The sequence below is a fragment of the Pleurodeles waltl genome, chromosome 11 (genome assembly GCF_031143425.1).
Source record: "Pleurodeles waltl isolate 20211129_DDA chromosome 11, aPleWal1.hap1.20221129, whole genome shotgun sequence".
Taxonomy (NCBI): domain Eukaryota; kingdom Metazoa; phylum Chordata; class Amphibia; order Caudata; family Salamandridae; genus Pleurodeles; species Pleurodeles waltl.
The window spans coordinates 549199159-549217957 of record NC_090450.1 but is presented as its reverse complement, the minus strand read 5'-3'; the positions used below and the strand labels follow the sequence as shown (position 1 = coordinate 549217957).

The 18799-nt window shown below is 42.4% G+C and overlaps 1 long non-coding RNA gene across 2 annotated transcripts in view; it reads left to right on the top strand.

The window, feature by feature from the left end:
* LOC138266640 (uncharacterized) overlaps positions 1-18799 on the top strand; it is a 197916-nt gene that overhangs the window by 94423 nt on the left and 84694 nt on the right. For both annotated transcript variants that reach the window (XR_011199593.1, XR_011199592.1), the window contains exon 2: positions 14281-14414. This is a non-coding gene — a long non-coding RNA (uncharacterized lncRNA). The remainder of the gene's footprint in view (positions 1-14280; positions 14415-18799) is intronic.

The following is an 18799-nucleotide window of genomic DNA, read 5'->3' as shown; positions in this document are numbered from 1 at the left end:
CAATAAACAACGTAGCGTTTGAAGTAAGGTTTGGTTCAGTCGTTCAGTCTGTCCATCTGTCTCTGGGTGGAAAGCAGTGGATAATGCCACATCTATTTTCAGTTTTTCACATAATTTTTTCCAAAATCTAGAGTTGAACTGGCTCCCTCGATCTGACACCACTTTGCTTGGCAAACCATGTAAACGCACAATTTCCCTTATAAAAATATCGGCAAATTCTGCCGCCGTGGGTAATTTCCGTAATGGTACAAAATGTGCCATTTTAGATAAAAAATCCACTATAACCAACACTGTTGTGAAGGATTTTACAGGTGGTAAGCCTACAATAAAGTCTACGCTCACAGTGTGCCAAGGTTGCTTGGGTGTTGGCATTGGTATTAACAAGCCGTCAGGGGCCTTATGAGAAGATTTATGTCTTGCACAAATTGGACAGGTAGTGACAAATTGCTTAATGTCCTTTCTTATAGTGTCCCACCAAAAGTGTTTTTGCACATTTTCCAGGGTTTTTACCCAACCAGGATGACCTGCCAATGGTGAGGCGTGATGCCAAATTATCACCTGTGTTTGTAATTCAGAGGTGGGCACTAACAGCATGTTGTCGTGATACAATAAACCTCGTTGTATTGTGTTATGGGAATCCTTTAACCAATCCTGAGGTGCTATTTGCATGTGTGCATTATATAGATCTGTGATGAAATCCTTCTGTTGTACTGGTGCCAAAAACTTTTGGGGAGGAATAATGGGTTCTCCTATTTTATCTTGTTTCATGTCTGAGGTATGTCCGTATCTAGATAACACATCAGATTGAATTTGTTGTGCACCTGGTCTATAGGTTATAACAAAGTCAAATGTGCTAAAAAAATTTAACCAGCGCATCTGACGTGGTGTTAGTGCTTTAAGTGATCCAAAAAACTGTAGGTTCTTATGGTCAGAAAAGATTGTAACTGGGTACTTGGCTCCCATTAAATGATGCCTCCATTCTGAAAAGGCTACTTTGATAGCTAGTAGTTCCCTTTCAGCCACAGTGTAATTTTGTTCAGCTGGTAATAACTTTTTGGAATAGAAGGCTATAGGATGTAACTGGCCATCTACTATATCTCGTTGAGAGAGAACTCCTCCTAAAGCTACTTGTGAAGCATCCGCTTCAACAAAAAAGGGCAAGTCAGGATCAGGATGTTTCAGAATTGGGGCTGAAGTGAACTTTTGTTTTAGGAGTTGAAAGGCGTGTGCCGCCTCATCAGTCCAAAGAAATCGTTGCCCTTTCCGCAACAAGGTAGTTATTGGGGCCGCAATGTCTGCAAAATGTGCAATAAACCTCCTATAAAAATTGGCGAAACCCAGAAATTTCTGAATATCTTTTACAGAGGATGGTTCTGGCCAATCAGCAATAGCACTGATTTTCTTTACATCCATAGTTATTCCTTGAGGTGACAGGCAGTATCCTAAAAAGTCCACCTTGCTGACATTAAAAGTACACTTTTCTAACTTAGCAAAAAGATGATTTTCTTTTAACTTTGATAATACTGCACGAACATGTTGGGTATGTTCTTCTGAGTTCTTAGAGTAAATGAGGATGTCGTCTATGTATACTATGACACAAACGTCCAGGAATTCGTGTAGGACCTCATTTATAAAGAACTGAAAGGCCGCAGGGGCATTACATAACCCAAAGGGCATTACTGTGTACTCAAATAAACCAAACTTTGTCTTGAAAGCTGTCTTCCACTCATCCCCCTCTTTTACTCGGACCAGGTGGTAAGCTCCCCGCAGATCTAGTTTAGTGTATACAGTAGAATGTCTTAATTGATCCAACAACACAGGTATTAGAGGAAGAGGATATTTATTCTTTATTGTAGCCTTATTTAGTCCTCTATAATCGATACACGCGCGCAGGGATTTATCCGGCTTCGGGATAAAAAAGAGTGGAGATGATACCGGAGATGTGGAATGACGGATGAACCCAGACTGTAGTAGGTCATCTAGGTAGGTTCTTAAGTATTTGGTTTCTTCGTCAGTCAAAGCATATACTCTGTTATTAGGTAAAGGGGCCCCTGGGATAAGATCTATACGGCAGTCATAAGACCGATGTGGGGGCAGCACACTAGCCTTTACTGGATCAAAGACGTCTTTAAAGTCAGAATATTCAGGAGGGAGACTTGGTTCATCTTGTGTAACACTAGCACAGTGTAATACTGTGCTCTGTTCTGTACCTGCTTCTTGATAGCAATTGGTTCTACAGAAAGAGGAATCCAAAGTAACAGTTCTATTCACCCAGTCAATTTTTGGGTTATGAGTTGTTAACCAGGGTACCCCGAGAATCAAACCAAAATTAGGAGTATCTATCAGATCAAAGCTAATCACCTCTGTGTGCCCGTTCTGACAGACCATAACAAGTGGACTTGTTTGTTTTGTGATTAATCCAGAGGTCAATTCTGACCCATCCACTGCACATACTGCTTCTGGACAAGGCTTTAGGCACATAGGAAGTCCTAAGTTTTCAGCTAACTTATTATCCACAAAATTTCCTGTCGCGCCTGAGTCCAGTAGGACAGGGAGAGAATGCCTCACTTGGGTAGTAACAATTAAAACGACCTGAATTATGAAATGTCTAGGAATGTGCGGTACCATGAAGGCTGCAGCATTAGAGGTTTGATTAAGATGTTTTCTCGAACAAGTAACCTCTCCCCTTGTCAAGCTTAATCGTTTCCCGATTCAGTTGAGGAGGTGGAGGAAACAGCACCCTTTTGTGGAGTTTTAGGCTTTACTGGACATTCTCTGGCAAAGTGACCTGCCCTGCCACAATATAAACATAATTGAAGTTTTCTCCTTCTTTCTTTTTCCTCTGATGTGAGTGGACCTCTGAGTGTCCCTATTTGCATAGGCTCAGGTTCAGGGAGTTTATTATCTGTGTCTTTCTTCTCGTGTTTAATAAAAGTTAACCGTGATTCCAGTTTGTATTTATCTCCCTTTCTTTCTCCTAGTCTATGTTCTAATTTCACAACTAAATCTACAAAGTCCGAATAGTCTTCTGGCAAATCAACGATATGAGCCAGCGCGTCTTTTAACTCGTCTCTCAAACCTTTATAAAAAAGGGAGACACGCTTTCCTTCTGGCCACTGTGTCTCGGTGAGTAAACGATTAAAACTAGTGAGATAGGTCAATAAATCCTTGTTACCTTGTTTAAGATTTAAAAGCTCATTATCACTTGCCTGCATGAAAGTGTGTTTTGCAAAAAGGCTGGTCATGGTACGTTTAAATTGATTCCAATTATGGAGGATGGGATCATCTCTATCCACGAAAGGAATTGACCAATTGGCTGCTGTGCCACCCAAATAAGACAAGACGAATGCCACTTTCGTAGCATCAGTAGGGAACTGTTGTGGCTTACAAACGAAGTGTAATTGACATTGATGGATAAAAACATGGAATTTGTTACTATCTCCATGAAAACGTTCAGGTGCTGCTAAGGGCACAGCATTAGGAACATTAACAGTAACCTCAACTGGGGGAGGCAAAGTTGTATGTTTTGATGGCGCCCCTGTCTCTGAGGTGGTTTTAAACAAAGGCGTAAAAGCTGTGTTCCACTGAGATCCCCTAAATTTATACCTGCTTAAATCCTGTTTTAAAGAGGTATTCTCCATCTTTAATCTCTCTATTTCCTCTTGCATATGTTGTAAGATGCCAGACACTGATTCATTATGAGCCAAGTCCTCATTAAGGGCCTGCGCCATATCCGTGACGTCAATGCCCTCTATTTCTTCCCCGGTATTCATCGTCCACCAGAACTGAATTTTTTTAAGGCTTGTGCTTCTGTCAAAGCCCAGCTCACCTGAGTTCTTGTTCAGTTCTGATGGAGGTTGAAGACAATCCGACCCCACCCTGAAACTGCTTGTTCCAGCACACTAGTTTTTAACACAGTGCACTAAGAACAGAAGCTCAAGGGTAGGGGGGAAGTGGATAAAATAAAAAAAGAGAGACAACACCGTTCTTGCGTTTCCACTGTTGAAGTGCTGCACAAATCTGAGGCCCTTTCTGACTTCCGTAGAAACTGGTGCCTAATGAAACATAAACAAAGAACAGATAAGTGCAACCTATTCCTAAATGGGTTCCTGACTATCCCTTTATTTATTAGAAATTCTCTTCTAAAAGTACCTCTTGGATCCTGGTCTCGAGTTTCCAGGTTTGGAATGTGTTACTGCTCTGGGATGTGCTTTCTATTACTGTAAAGCTTCTAAAACATTAAACAAATACCGTTATCAGAATTACCAATATCAAACATTCATCTTAATATAACTAAAGCCTAAATTCCCAATAGCAGACTCACTTTTCCCATATCTCCAGAATCTTTTGGAAAACAAATACTGTACTTTTACATCAAAATACAGCATGTAATTTGTGCAAGTCCTTGATTTACTGTTTGCCTTGCTGTTAATGGTTTCCACTGTTCGATTCTTAAAAGTTCCATAAAAAAAAACAATGTTTGTTTCACAAAGCTCCGCAAGGTATTCTTGCAACAAAGAGCCTGAATCACAATGTTCGTGGAAGGTATCTTGCTTCAAACCGTCCACACACGAATCCAGAAATTGTTGTCAAAGTTCCTTCAGGTAATAAAAAGTTTTGCACTTACTTGTTGCTGGCAAGAGATACTGATCAGTCTAACCTTGTCTTCTTTCTCTTTTGCAGGTTGTTTGTAGGAGAGAGGCTGAGGCAAGGAGGAACCGGAAACCAGAAGAAGGAAGAGCCAGCAGCTGCGTGCATTGAAGCCAATGAAAGTCTGTAGAGAGCAGGAGTGCCAGCGCCGAGGGATCTGTTCTCAGGTAAGCGGGAGGTAGACGAGCACAAGCACTGGGTGAGGCTCGGGGGCTGCCTTTTATAGACAGGGCTGGGTGTGGTTCGAAGAGCTGGGTGTGGTTTGAAGGGCTGGGTGTGGTCCTCACATGCTGCACATGTTCTTGAAAGGTGTGCAGAGTTTCAGTTATTATGCAAATGAGTTGAATTAACACATGGCCTAAGGAGGAGTGTTTTAAAGAAGCCTTGGTAAAAGCAAGGCCCAATGTGTAAACAAAACAGCACATTAAACAACATACACAGAAGCCTAAGGGGGGGGGAAGGTGAGATAACAAGAAAGGGTTTGAATAGTAAGTTTAAAAGGGAGCTATTACAGAACCCACTAGTGCAGTGAGAGGGGACATGCTCTTTGCTGTGCACAAACCCTAACAGATCAAATGAATGGAGGCAAGGTGCACCGCATTAGCAGTACGAGTAGCAAAACAGAAGAGTAGGCAGAAGCCTAAAATACCCTCAGCTGTGCAAGTGAGGCATTGGTACGCAAAGAAAACTGGGATCCTTATACTTGGGATGGAACAGTCTCGGATAATGATGATGACTGGAATTGGGAGGATGAGGTGGAAGTACGTGTAGCAGAACTAGGTGGAGTTGAAAGTGGAGAAGGACGTGTAGGTGAAATTGAAGGTGAAAGGGGAAGTGTAATGGAGGTTCGCCCACTCGTGCAGAATAAATCAAAGGGATTGAATGGTGGGCAAATACAGAAATCACGTTTGGTAAGAGATTATACACAGAGTGAATTGTTAGAGATAACTCGTATGTTTAGGCAGATGCCTGCAGAGCCTTTGTTTAAATGGTTGGTGAGATTGTGGGACACTGGAGCAGATGGTACATATTTGTCGCCAACCGAGCTTTTGAAAATGGGATCAGTAACTACACATGCTATGTTAGGGCAACGGTTACGAGGTGCCCAGGGGCACCAAGCTTTCTCTCTAATGGGTTGGTTGATGGAAGGAGTGAAGCAATTGTACCCAACTGCTGTAGATGTGGAGGAGAGTTGGGGTCCTTGGCATATGATTTCAGAGGCAAATGAACAACTGCGAGAAATGGGGATGCAGAACGCAGTGTACTCCCAACAGTTTTTAGGACCTGATGTTGAACCCGTGACAGCAGGGATCAGGGCACGGTTAATCAGAAATGCCCCTCCGCATATGAAAGGTGCTTTGTTGGCCCTTCTAGGACCCGCTCAGGGAAGACCAGTGGGGGATGTGGTATTATTAATGGCACAATTAGAAGGGCTTGATAAACAAAAATCAGCAAGAGCAGTGGGGCAGGACAATAAGTATAAGGGAGGAGAATCTACAATAAAAGTGACCAGACGACAAATGTGGATAGATTTGTTGAATGCTGGGGTGAAGAAAGAGGAGATAGATGGAAAGCCTACCCCTTATCTGCTTAATAAATGGAAAGCATTGCAGCGTAGACAGAAAGAGAAAGAGGCATTTGATGAGAAACAACCCTCAGCCACTCCCATGGAATAGTCTTAGAAGGAAAAAACAGAATCAGGGAAAAATAGGAAGGTGCCTGTCTCAACTCTATATCCCGACTTGTCCAGCGATGGCTGGGAAGTCCCAGACCCCTTATTATGAAGGTCATGCCAAACCCCTGGGGTCAGAGCAGTGCAAGAGGTAAGCCCCGGGGACAGGCGGCCATATGTACCTCTCATCATTTATTGGCACAAAGGAACACAACATGTTATGTCACTTCTCGATACAGGTGCGGAAGTAACTTTGATAAATGGAAACCCTAAGAGGCTGCCAGGGAAGGGTGTGATCATTAATGGTTACGGGGGTGCAGAGACAGAGGCCAAACCTGTTAAGCTTAAATTGTCAATCGGTAAAGGACCCCTGTTCACGGCAGAAGTTTTAATAGCTGAAGTACCAGAATTCGTTATTGGCATGGATTTGTTACTAGGCAAAACTATTAATACGCAATGGGGAACATTTACTTTTGGTGTGAGGAGCATACACATAAAGAAATCTAGGACAGTTCTGGTTGGGCATGCAAAGTGGAGTCCATTACATGTGCCTTCTCCAAAGGAGCCGGTGTGCATTAAACAGCACCGCATACCCGGAGGTCATAAAGAGATTTCAGAAACCATACAGGGGTTGCTAGATGCAGGTGTGTTAAGGCCGGCTGTGAGCCCATTTAACTCTCCTATATGGCTTGTGAAGAAACCAGATGATACCTATCGAATGACTGTCAACTATCGACAACTGAATAAAGTGGCTCCACCCTTGGCAGCCACCATCCCAGACATCATCACACTGGTGGAACAGTTGAGTAAAGATGTGGGGGAATGGCATGCCGTGATTGATCTAGCAAACGCCTTCTTTTCAATTGATATTGATGAGGCCAGTCAAGACCAATTTGCAATAAGCTGGCAGGACAGAAAATTCACATTCAGGAAGTTGCCCCAGGGGTACGTGCATAGTCCCACATTGTGTCATGGACTAATAGCCAGCGATTTAGCCAACTTCTCGGCTGGAAACACCCGACTTGCACATTACATTGATGACATCATGATCACTGGAGACACTAAAGAGCAAGTCTCAGACACGCTGGAAAGATTAATTGAATACTTACAGCAGAGGGGATGGGCTATTAACCCAAAAAAAGGTCCAAGGCCCGGCACAAGAGGTGAAATTCCTGGGCGCTATTTGGTCAGGACCAGTAAAAAGAATACCACATGAAGTGATTGATACAGTGCAGCAGCTAAAGATTCCTTCAAATAAGGCAGAAGCACAACGATTTATTGGTTTGCTGGGATTCTGGAGACAACATATCCCTCACTTAGGATTAATATTGAGACCATTATATCAAGTTACACGAAAAAAGCACCCTTTCCAATGGGGACCTGAACAGCAAGAGGCCTTTGAGGGAGCAAAAGATGTATTACAGAATTATTTTGCGTTAGGTCCCATCACAGAAGGAGACCCGTTTGAGCTGGAAATGATAGTACAGGATGATGTAGTGATGTGGAGTTTATGGCAGAGGCAAGGAAAAAAGAGTGCCACAAGGATTTTGGTCAAAGAGATTAACTCCATCCATGAGCAATTATACCCCGCTAGAAAAAGAACTAGCAGGAGCATATTGGGCATTAGTAGAAACAGAGTGCATAACTGGTGACCGGCCGGTTACCTTAAGAACACGGGTCCCCTTACTAGGCTGGATAAGAGAAGGAGGGGTTGGCACTAAAGTAGGCAGGGCGCAGGAGTCTACCATCGTAAAGTGGAAATGGTATCTGCAGCAGAGGGCAAAACCGGGGCCAGCAGGAGTGTCGAAGTTACAAGAAGATATGCTGGGGGCAGTGGACTTACAGGCAATGGTCCCCTCGCCAGAGCCATCTGAGATGGAGTCTTCACCATTTAAAACAGCCCCACCTTTTGAACAGCTCACAGAAGAATAACAGCAAAATGCATGGTTCACAGATGGTACCGCCCGGTACCATCAAGGAAAAAGGCAATGGCAAACAGTTGCGTTCCAGCCTGCTACAGAAACGCTGTTGCTGCGAGGAGGAAATAATGGATCAAGCCAGCTTGCAGAACTGCAGGGGGTAGCAGCAGTGATCGAACAGGGCCCCATCGGAGAGAAAACGTTTGTGTACACTGACAGCTTGGCCACCTACCAAGGACTAATAAGCTGGGCCCCGGCTTGGCGCAAGGATGGATGGAAAATCAAAGGCACCCCCATTTGGGGAGGCGATCAGCTATGGGAAGAGATGTGGGAGAAAGGGCAAACATGTCAAATCTATGTGGGACATGTGGATGCCCATTACCCATCGGACACCTCACTTGCATCTCTATTCAACAACACCACAGATCAGATGGCCAAAACACGAACAGTGGTCATCAATGAGGAGGCTGAAGCTGCTCTAGCAAACAGGCCCATGCAACATCTGGACATCTAGGAGAGAATGGCACTTATGCATGGGCACAGCAACGACAGATTCCAGTTACTAAAGAACAGGTCCAACAAGCAGTAAAAGAGTGCCCCACGTGCAACCAGATAAGACAAATGCCCCTGCAAAAGAAGCCTAGCGGCCATATCAGAAGAGGAACCGCAGCTGCTACAGTGTGGCAATTGGACTGTCGGGCCGCTACCAAAGGAAGGAGTAAAAAGCTACGTATTGACCATGGTGGACACCTACTCTGGCCCTATGTTGGGTATGCCCTGTAAGTCTGCAGACCAAAAGTCCACTTTGCGAGGGCTAAACTACCTGATAAAACATTATGGGGTACCTGATGAAATCCAAACAGATAGGGGCACACACTTTTCAGGGAAAACAGTGCAGGATTGGGCACAGGAACAGGGAATTCGGTGGATTTTACACCTTAATTATTATCCACAAGCTGCAGGCATGATTGAGAGATATAACGGATTGTTGAAAGAACAGCTAAAAAAGTTATCAGCACATCAGACTCTAACAGGATGGAGTAGTAATTTAGACAAAGCCTTGTTCGAATTAAACAATAGACCAGTTGGGCAGCAGACTCCTTTCATTCGGATGACAGGGCATGATAAAGAAATCACCCACACAATGATTGTCTGGAAAACAGACCCTCGAGCTCGATTACCTTTACAGGCTACTTCTGGCAGTATAGGACTGGACCTGTTTGCTCCAGAGGATGGAGAAATACCCGTAGGACAGGTGAAGACTGTTCCCCTAGGAATAGGAGTGAGACTACCACCTGGAACATATGATAGAATTGCCCCTCGATCCAGCCTAGCCATCAAGGGAGTGTCGGTGCTAGGGGGAGTCATAGACCCAGATTTTAGAGGAGAGGTTAAAGTACTATTACTGAACCAAGGAGATGCTACTGTATCGTATCAAGCACATGACAGACTTGCCCAATTGATTTGTGAACAAGCGTATACCCCCCACATTGAAGAAAGATCTGCCCCCCTGATAACACTCAGAGAGGTGAAGGAAGATTTGGAAGCACAGGAAGAAGAGTATGGGTGCATCATCCAGGGAAAAAGCCAGAGGCAGGAGAGATAGTGAGTCAAGGGGTGGGGAGTACGTATATTGTACTTTTAAAGAATTCTAATGTACATGTATTTGTACCTGCAGTGAGACTTACCCCACGGTCGTAAATGATGACATCTGCATCGATGACGTGGTTCCTGTTTGCGGTCATGATTATAACCGGAAAAAGTATATTGGTCCGACCGAATATAGCAGAGAATGTCATTACAGACCTTCATGTCACTTGTGCACCTCAAGCCGCTAATGTAACTGATGACCAGGGAAATGTTTCACTTTGCAACGTGAAGGTACCTGGAGGCAAGTGGATGGCTGCCAAAGCTGTAACCTGGAAGGTAACTGGACAGCAAATCCGACATGCCAACGGACTGAACGAGTTGCAGGGATTGCCCGCAACAGTACAGGCTTTCAATTATACGCTAAACATGATATGTAAATATTGTGATACCATTGTACCTTTTACACCAGTACAGACATATCCGTGTAGATCTTATGATTGTTCTAACAAACAAGATATTTTACCAGGACATATGGAGGTTGTTACAATGACTAATAGAACCAAAGGAGTTCGATACTCCAAATCGCCCGCCTTTATGTTTTATGTAGCCGAAAGATGCATGGTCAGCATTTTAGGCAACTTTTCCATAGTTCGATATAGAATAGGATGTAAGCAAGCTTTGCATGCAAGCATAATTAACCATATTGTGTTACAGATAACTATTGCCAAGGGGAATGTTTCTAAGTATGATCCATTATGCACACCATGGACACTACAGTTATGGCCCTTGCCGAAGTTACGCATCAGAAGAGATCTACGATCCATGATAGCCGGGGCCACCGGAATTGGGGTAGGGGCCCTGAACGCTTTTGATATTGAAGCCATCAGGAATAAGCTATCTTCTACAGGATATAGTACAGGGGAGGCCATAAAAGTAATTTCACAATGGGGGCCCTCACACTCACAAGAAGTATGGAAGGTTCTGCGTGGGTTGTATCGTTATTGGCAACGGCATAATTTCACTTATGAACAATTTGGAAAAAGCTTTCAAAGCACACAAACAGTGTCCAAAGGAATTCAGTGCATACTATGGCAAAGCATTGTTAATCAACAGTATGTAGACTTCAATGCGGAATGGGGACAGCTTCAAGGTGAATATTGGAGACAACAATTGCATTTGCCTGAGGAAATATGGGTAAAGCCCATACAATTTCATTGTGAGGGAGAGATGTGTTATGCTCATTTTGATATAGCTAGAAGTGATCTTCCTCCTGAAATATGGTGCCCCTTTATATTGCTCCCTGTAGTAATAGGTGAAGAATGGTGGATACCTCACACTGACAAAAAATGGATTGATCAAACAAATCACACCGTAGATCCCACTAGATGTGCAGATTGGTCTAAGGGGTGGGTATGTACCCACACTGGACGGGCGCTAGATCCATGCCTTTACCCAATACCAGGAGAATGTGAATGGTTACCTTATTCTATTAATGGCACAGACTTATATCAGATAGGGACAGGGACTATATGTTACGTTACTAATCATCCCTTACTTATTAACGGATTTGTACAAACCACCGGAGAGTAGGTAATGTGTATGTGCAATATTACCAGCATTATTGACATAAGTACTCACATCCTATACCGACTGACTAAGTTCACCACAACCACATTACAGACGCAAATGCAAGCACCGTTTGAATGGAATATCCCGCTTGTTGTGAAGCTACCTAGACTAGAGGCAATCAGGCTCTACGTACAAATCAAATTTTCTAAATTCGACATGGCAGCTAAATATACCAAGGATACCGCCATACAGATGACCATAGACGCCAAACAGCTTATGCACACTGCTTCACGCATCCAGCAAGTAATTGAGCACCATTGGTATGACATCTTCTTAGGTTGGGCACCAGGAGCTACGAAGACGCTAAATATAGTGTTACATCCGCTAATCTGGTTATTGAGTGTCACGCTAATGATTATACTATGTAGACTATATGTACGCACAAACCAGCTTTATACTAAAATGCAGGCGCTTAGAATAATGCTAACAAGTATTTGTAGCAATCTAGATAGCGAAGTGTTACAATAAATAATTCTTGTTTCGCAAGCATCGCGCTCATCTAAGAAGTGGAGTGATCAGTATAGGGAAAGGTGCAGAAGACATTGTGATGCGAAGGGTTAATTAGCTTGAACAGTGTAGATGAGCGTGATGCCTGCTGAAGCCAGAGGAACGTGGAAGAAATTCACGATGTTCGCTTTCAAGCTTGTTTTCTTTTGACATTCCATAGATAAACGTATTCACAGCTGCATGTGTGAGAAACAGGCTGTGAAGGAGATTCAGTCTCAACCTTGAGAACGAGACCACAGTAAAAGATGGAATGAAAACAATGGCCAGGGAATGGCAAGGCAGCGAAGAGACATGTACTGATAACATAGCTAGAAAATACTGGAAGGGGATAGAATCCAAGCTTCAGGTTACTTAAACACTGAAAGGTGGGTGAGGGAATTGAAGCTCGCAGATGGAGTTGTGAAACTGTCATCTTCAGACCCAGAGCTGCCTCCCTGTTGTGCTGTTCCAAGACCGTGACGCTCGAGGGGGAGAGAGGTCCAAGCGGGCGGTAGAGGGCTTCCCAGCATTTCGTGGACTAAGTTAAGTTAACCCAGGGATGACAGGCTTTTGTTTCTCTGCTCTATTAATATGATTGATTATTATGCTTGCACTGTGTTTATAATCTGAAGAATTCAGCTCGTTTATAGTTTTTTTCTTACTGAACATCATAGTGTGAGCCTGCTACAGTAATTGAAATATGCATTTTAGTGTGCAGTAAATCAAAGCTTATCTGAAGTATTCAACTTGTTTATATTTTGCTTCCTGAACATCGTAGTGTATCACATTTTGGTATACAGTTATTCCAAGTTTATATCTGTCAATTAACTCTTTGCTCAGATGTATACATAGATGCTCTTTGTAGTGTACATATATATATAAATAGATGCTTTTTCATTGCTATTCTTATTCTGTCAATGAACTCTTTGCTCATACGTATACATAGATGCTCTTTGTAGTGTACTTATATATGAATAGATGCTTTTCATTGCTATTCTTATTCCACTATTGTTGATGTGCTAAATGCGTGCATTTACCTGAAATTCTAGTAAAGCTAAATTGTATACATTATTGGCGTGTGGTCCTTCATTGAGCGTCCTTATTGACTTATACTGAACAGGTGTCACTCAGTCACCTGGATAAAACACCCCCATACTGTCATGCTATGTTATGCTTAAATGCTCATTAAAGATACAAGGATTAGATGACGAAAAATTACAGTTTGGTGTTTGCGTGCTCCCTATGCCCAAGGCCAGTGGAATTGTTTGAGTCCTCAGCAGTGGCTAATCCATAAGTATGGATTTACCCACTTGCGCCATCTTTTTAAAAAATAGGTGATTTTTACAAAAAAAGCTTCTAAATTAAACCTATCAAAAGTAACAGACCATCATGCATTCCAGTGGGATCTACTTTTTCGCAATGCCAGCTCCTCTAAAGGTTGACACATCACCTTTCATTTGCTGAGTGCTTGTCAAAGCCCAGCTCACCTGAGTCCTTGTTCAGTTCTGATGGAGGTTGAAGACAATCCGACCCCACCCTGAAACTGCTTGTTCCAGCACACTCGTTTTTAAAACAGTGCACTAAGAACAGAAGCTCAAGGGAAGGGGGGAAGTGGATAAAATAAAATAAAGAGACAACACCGTTCTTGCGTTTCCACTGTTGAAGTGCTGCACAAATCTGCGTCCCTCTCTGACTTCTGTAGAAACTGGTGCCTAATGAAACATAAACAAAGAACAGATAAGTACATCCTATTCCTAACTGGGTTCCTGACTATCCCTTTTTTTATTAGAAATTTTCTTCTAAAAGTACCTCTTGGATCCTGGTCTCTAGTTTCCAAGTTTGGAATGTGTTACTGCTCTGGGATGTGCTTTCTATTACTCTAAAGCTTCTAAAACATTAAACAAATACCGTTATCAGATTTACCAATATCAAACATTCATCTTAATATAACTAAAGCCTAAATTGCCAATAGCAGACTCACTTTTCCCATATTTCCAGAATCTTTTATAAAACAAATACTGTACTTTTATGGCAAAATACAGCATGTAATTTGTGCAAGTCCTTGATTTACTGTTTGCCTTGCTGTTAATGGTTTCCACGGTTCGATTCTTAAAAGTTCCATAAAAAAAATTTTGCTTCACAAAGTTCCGCAAAGTATTCTTGTAACAAAGAGTTTGAATCACAATGTTCGTGGAAGGTATCTTGTTTCAAATTGTCTATACACGAATCCAGAAATTGTTGTCAAAGTTCTTTCAGGTAATAAAAGTTTTGCACTTACTTGTTGCTGGCAAGAGATACTGATCAGTCTAACCTTGTCTTCTTTCTCTTTTGCAGGTTGCTTGTAGGAGAGAGGCTGAGGCAAGGAGGAACCGGAAACCGGAAGAAGGAAGAGCCAGCAGCTGCGCCCATTGAAGCCAATGAAAGTCTGTAGAGAGCAGGAGTGCCAGCGCCGAGGGATCTGTCCTCAGGTAAGCGGGAGGTAGACGAGCACAAGCACTGGTTGAGGCTCGGGGGCTGCCTTTTATAGACAGGGCTGGGTGTGGTCCTCACATGCTGCACATGTTCTTGAAAGGTGTGCAGAGCTGGGTGTGGTTTGAAGAGCTGGGTGTGGTCCTCACATGCTGCACATGTTCTTGAAAGGTGTGCAGAGTTTCAGTTATTATGCAATTGAGTTAAACTAACACATGGCCTAGAGAGGAGTGTTTTAAAGAAGCCTTGGTAAAAGCAAGGCCCAATGTGTAAACAAAACAGCACATTAAACAACATACACAGAAGCCTAGGGGGGGGGAAGGTGAGATAACAAGAAAGGCTTTCAATAGTAAGTTTAAAAGGGAGCTATTACAGAACCCACTAGTGCAGTGAGAGGGGACATGCTCTTTGCTGTGCACAAACCCTAACAGTGCTCTATCCAGTTGTCAAACTGGGAACATAAGGTGAGAACTTTACCCAGACTCCTTTAATACCTGCTAGAATGACAAAATGATATATATTCCCACGGAATAAACTGCACGAAACCACATAATGTGACATTCCTAGCCATGTAATATAGTCAACTCTGCCGCATTATTTGGCCATCTATAGCCACATACACACAGGGGCCCTTGGTGTGCCCTAGCATCAAAGACATATGTTGAAATATTGTGGTCGTTTGTAGTAACACTGTAAGGCAGCTGCCAAAATTACCCTCAGTCTGTGTAGGGTTCTTTGACTTCTGTAAAACTTTTAGCAACTCTCCAAAGCTGCTAATGTGGTTAACCTTGCTCGTCATTTAAAATCCTACTACCGATTGAACTATTACAAAGTAATTATTCCTGCTTTGCTATCTGTCACAGGTAACAACTATCATGTACAGAGAAATGGTCAACTGTTTTTTTCAAAGTTGCCTGGTGAAGTTCCTAATGTAAAAATCATGATGCCATTTTTAATTTCTATACCTGACAGCAATGCATCACCAGAGATGATTATTTCCCAAAGGAAATTCACCTGGAACTGACACACGAAATAGGTGTGATATTGAAGTTGTTAAATTGGAACTTCAGATCCAGGTTAGTATAAAATATCCCTTCTCCCACTTCTATTGATTTGCTTTTGGGAGCAAAGAACTTCTTAAGTCTGCCAACTCTCATAAAAAGTACACCTCCAAAAAGAAAATCTAAGCAGGAGGTGGTATTGCCTTTGAACTTTAAGTCCACGCTCATCAACAGAGCGCTGCTTCTGGCACTATCATTCATGGCACAGGGGTAAAACTATGACCTATCCTTGATGCTGGCTGCTGAGCGTGTATGGTTGCTAGTTTTTTGATCGTTAAATATGTCGCGATACACATCAGTGTTTGATCAATACTTGTGTATAGTATAAATCAAATGAATATAAAACTATTTAACTTGTACTTGTAGGGGCTAAATATTTTAGAATTGTGTGACCTACTCAGATGAATTTGGAAATGTTTTACAAGGTGACAGAACCATTCACTGTAACTGTAATTGTGAAATACTAAAATCTCTTGTCTTAAAAGTTTGACTCCCGAATGCAATTTATCACAATTCTGAATACTCACAGTTGCGGAAGATACCATTGCTTTTAGCAACCATCTGTGCTTCCACTTCTAGGCTAGACACTGATATTCTTTGTAGGAGTTTGTAGGAACTCACCATATTTATGCACACACCCTTCCTTTCTTATATTTTTCAGTAGTTGTACACCAAGTCAGACTTTACCTCCATTTTCCTAGCAGGGGAAGGTCTACCTCTTCCCCATATTGAACTATGTCTACGTTTTTTGTGGCTACCACCGAGCCCAAATGGCATAGTGATCTCACATATCTTGCAGGGTTGTCCCCTCCCCAGTTTCTTAAAAATAGAAGTTTCCTGTTATTTTGCATGTGGGTCCCAGCCATCTGCTCCATTCAGGATTTAACCGTTTCCCAAAAGGGATTGTTCAGGTGGTATTCCCATTGGATGTGGCTGAAAGTCCCACCCTGGCCACATCCAATCAGACACTGGTCTGAGTGAATTATACCACATTTAACCATCTGGGGTGTGGTATAGCAGACTGTATGTAGAATTTTTATTTGAACTAATTCTAAATCTCTCCCTGACAGAAACATCCCCTGGATGCTCTATGGCCTACTCCCATTCTGAATCCTCCATTGTTCCAAGTTCCACTTCTGCTTGAGCCTGCACATTGTCCCTGGCAAATGATTTATTATCTGCCTATGTGTGCATACTATTATGTGCCTCCTATAAGGGTCCACACTCCAACAGGGCGTTATTTTCCAGGTGTGCAGTCTGCACAGCCAGAGCATGTCAGACCCTTGAGTATCAGAATATTCCTGTTTTTGATAGTTGATACTCTCTCCTGAAAGGTTCCAAGGAAATCAGATGTGTCTAAAAAAGTGGATTTTTGTCCTGAATTTGTGTACTTAATGTTTACCTTTTGTCCTGAATTTTTACGGTCACTACCCAGAATTTGCCTCTTTGCTAGGAGGCCACCCTAGTGTGATCTGAGCCCAGTGCATGCTTTTACTTCTGTGATTTGTGAGAGATGAAACCTACATAAGTTGCAGCAGCAAACCGCATATAATTACAGTTTGCACACCATGAACCAAGTGAAATCATATGCAAATACCACATATTTGCCCATTTCAATGGGAAGGCAATTCGCAAATGGATTCATATTGCATATCTGCTAAATACTGTTTGGCTAACAAGCAATAATTTGAATATTGCACAAACGCACCTTGTGATTTCCCTCCGTCACATAATAAAGCCGACTTCACAATGTTCCACAGTTTCAGAGACTTCTTGTGTCAGAGCTTTGCAAATCACATTTAGGGGACGATAACTGAGAAATGCTCATCACAGTTACTAATGTTTGGAAATTGGAATAGCCAATGCATATCGAGTGTTTTCATAACACAAATGCAGACTGGATGGTGAAAGGTTTGCAGCACACACCAGTAAGTGATGGACTGTCTCCATGCCTTTTGGAGCACCCAAGGAGGGCCACGTTAATTTGGAATTGTAGGTCATTCTTTCAATATCTGCAGAAAATTAATTTCATACAAACAAAATCGTATTCTTGTGTGCATTTAGATACAACTATTGCACTGTGAATGTACGAGCCTGTGGATTAGGTCATATATATGCACATGATCGATTGCAGTAAGGGTCATATTCGTTTAGATGTTTTATGAAACCCGAAGCCTAACTTTTGAGTCACCTAAGGGTGCAGTATATTTTTCCACCAAACTATGTACTAAGATGAGGATGGGTGGGATGGGGTGGGGTGGTTGAAGGTGTGGGTGGACCCCATACCCACTATTCTTCAGTGGTGATACTGATGTGTTCGGTTGAAGACAATCCCCAAAAATATTTTTTTGCGGTTCCGGAAGTGTGTATAGTTCAGACCCGAGGTTTGAAATCAGTTTGTTCTTCAGCAGGTGGTACAGGACTAAAAGAACTAGCTTATCTCTTTCAGATTCTTTATTGGTTAATAAATATGTTGACCCAAAAAATAGGTTTGTAGTCGATGGAAAGTGGTGGAAAGAGGGTATTCAGGCCGTTTCTTTGGTAATCCTTTTGTATGGTGCAGGGACATTAAACTCCATCGGTGTGATTACTTGGAGCGAGTGGAGTGTATTTAGAACTGATTTTATGTGATTGCACATTGATATGTCTAGACATATTCTGGTCACTTTGTTTTGTAATTTTTGCAGACAGTCAGTGAGTTTCTGATAGCCTAGGGTAAATGATGTAGAAATAGGTGTACTATTACGAAAACACAGTCAGTTCCAAGTAATGGTAGCTCTGGAGGTGTGAAAGGAGTTGCACATTAAGAAGAGCTGCAGGTAGATATTCCTGACCACTAAGTATGTGTTGTGCCTTGGTATTTACATTTGTATTGTGCTATCGACCATTGCTAGTTCACAGTGTCATAGGACTCAAGTTGCGCCGGACTGATGAGGCAAAAATAAGCTGCAACTGGTCTGGGGTTTCTTGTGCTCCCATTCAGAGGGGACCGGGGATGTGAGTTCAGGCTTCACTGTTCTTATTGGAGTAGGATCAAGAGTAATTTGCATATGGCTGGTTCCTGTCAGAGGTGGCATGGTTGACAAAAGAATGAAGGACTGCATTTTAGCCCAGAGTCATTTCCAGCAGCTGAGATTAATCCAGGAAATCCACACTATGACGTTTTATTTTCAACAACCATTGTCATGGAATGATATTAGACACTAGAGTATTGGCATCTTTTAGTTCGGATCATGGAAGTCCATCAATTAAAATCTGTTGTTTTTGGTGTTTGGTTGTGTAAGAGTTTGACTACATAGGGAACTCAATCAATGCTTAGTTAA